The following is a 2,647-nucleotide window of genomic DNA, read 5'->3' on the forward strand; positions in this document are numbered from 1 at the left end:
GGATGCTCGCTTTGCCCCCGCAGGCGGCTAGCCCCACCCCCGCAGGTAGTACGACTCATCAACATGTTGGCGACTAATATACACACAATAATTACCAAAATAATTATACATTCTTTATCAATCTTCTGAGAAAACCTTGTGCAAAGTCACAGAAACTTGCGAACTACCCAGTCTAAGATGAACTTTTAATGTCTGATTTCAATAGACTGCTTAACTCAGTCTCTTGTTTTCTTTATCTTTTTAGGTAAGTTCATGAAGATACCAACAAAAGGTAAGTTCGGTGTTGTTCACAATACCGAGAGATGCTAGTGGAGTTGTAGATGGATGCTAATGAAGTTGTAGACAGGGTGCTGGCGTTTTGCACCTGTTTCGCCCTGGCAGTCCAAGTCATCAAGAGGCCGCTGTTCGCCCCCCGATGGGGCCCTTTTACTGGGGCTTGCAGGTAGCACACTCCCAAAGTACAGTGGTACCTCGGGTTAAGTATGTAATTCGTTCTGGAGGTTCGTTCTTAACCTGAAACTGTTCTTAACCTGAAGCACCACTTTAGCTAATGGGGCCTCCTGCTGCCGCTGCGCTGCCAGAGCACAATTTCTGTTCTCATATTGAAGCAAAGTTCTTAACCCGAGGTACTATTTCTGGGTTAGCGGAGTCTGTAACCGGAAGCGTATGTAACCTGAAGCGTATGTAACCCGAGGTACCACTGTAGTTCTCCGGGCTTCTTCAGTGGTCTAATCTCAAAGCCTTGATATGTATATTGATATTCACTAATAATAATTCAAACCAAATCTTATTAGAAAGAACTTAATGCCCTTCTAGATATTCAATCAAATAAAAAATACATATCCATTATACGTGAAATCAGAATTACTACAAAAATTTATGCATACACACACACACACACACATATATATTAGCCCCACCTCTGGGTGCACAGCATGTGTGCCACTCCGGGTGCCAAAGCAGTTAGAAATAACTCTAAAGATCCAGTGTAATGGTTAACATGTGGAACTGGGACCTGGGAGATTGATGTTCAAGTCCTGACTCAACTATGAATCCCACTAGCTGCCTTTAGACCAGTCACTATATCTCTCTGATTGACTTACTTCACAAGTTTGTTTTTAAAAACAAACAAACAAACAAACTGCAGGTGAGGGATAGCTGTGTTGTGCTTCCTGGAAGAAAGGTGGGATAATAATGAAATAAATTTGGACACAATTGACATATTTGAATTCAGAGTGCGTATATTTGAATGTGCAGAGTGAACTCCTCTCATGTGCATTCATCAGTTCAATGGTAGTTTCGGAAAAGGACTAAGCAAAGTTTCTGTTACATTGTGTACCCCAGTTAGTGCCAGATTTCCACAATATACATACAACACTATGTGTTCAACGCTTCTCTATGTGACCATGCACACCAGGGTCAATGAAATTTCCTGCAGGAAAGCAATATTCACAACATGGGAGAATTTACCTTATGTGAAAACACCCTGTAAATTTACATGGTCAACTTAATTTCAGGAAACCTTACAGCACATCCCGTTTTCCAACTGCTCCTATTGCATTTCCTTGCTTATAATCATGTCTTTTCTGTACTTCAAGACTGTTCATAAAATGTGCCACCACTTATCGAGAGAAGAGAAGGGGAAGCAAAAATTGTGAGAGACAGCATTGGTTAAAACAAAGATGTGTAACTTGCAGGACTAGGTATCGGACTTCCCAAACCCCATCCATACTTCTGTTTCATTTGTGACTTCTAGGCTTGCGGTGGAGAGGTTTTTTGGCTGGAAAAACTTGCTGCTTCCTGCTGAATCGGAGCAAAGCCAATTGGTTTTTTTGCAGTAAACAGAGGGTTTTCCTGGGGAAAGATGCGGGAGAAAAGAAAGACCTATTGGATGAACGCCTAGCAGTCACAGACCAAATGGAAGAAATTGTGGGACAAAGGAAAGTGTAGATGAGTCCTAGGGAAAGGAGGGCATCTTAAAAGGTCTTTACTCAAAATTCTAGTCCTTTCCATGATAACCAAATGCCAGAATGCCAGGGCAAATGTGGTGTCAGATTTGCCAACAATGTAAAGGTGTCCACAATAAGGGGTTAAAGGTAAAGGGACCCCAGTCGTGGACAACTCTGGGGTTGCGGTGCTCATCTCGCTTTATTGGCCGAGGGAGCTGGCGTACAGCTTCCGGGTCATGTGGCCAGCATGACTAAGCCGCTTCTGGCGAACCAGAGCAACACACAGAAACACTGTTTACCTTCCCGCCGGAGTGGTACCTATTTATCTACTTGCACTTTGACGTGCTTTCGAACTGCTAGGTTGGCAGGAGCAGGGACTGAGTAACAGGAGCTCACCCCGTTGCGGGGATTTGAACCACCAACCTTCTGATCGGCAAATCCTAGGCTCTGTGGTTTAACCCACAGCACCACCCGTGTCCCATATAATAAGAGGTTACACTGATGATATTTTGCCTCTGTCTAAGCATGCATATAACTGGAATGTTAGATTATACAAACTGCTCTCTTGAAACTGCTGAAGTCACATTTCTGCCATTGAGACTTACCAATGAATACACTTATTAGGGAGTAAGTTGAACACAGCCTGTAACTTGGGAACCACAATCTCATTCCAGTTATCAGAGATGGTACAAAAACAC

The sequence above is a fragment of the Podarcis liolepis genome, assembly GCF_965112155.1.
Source record: "Podarcis liolepis genome assembly, chromosome: 4".
In the NCBI taxonomy this organism is placed as follows: Eukaryota; Metazoa; Chordata; class Lepidosauria; order Squamata; family Lacertidae; genus Podarcis; species Podarcis liolepis.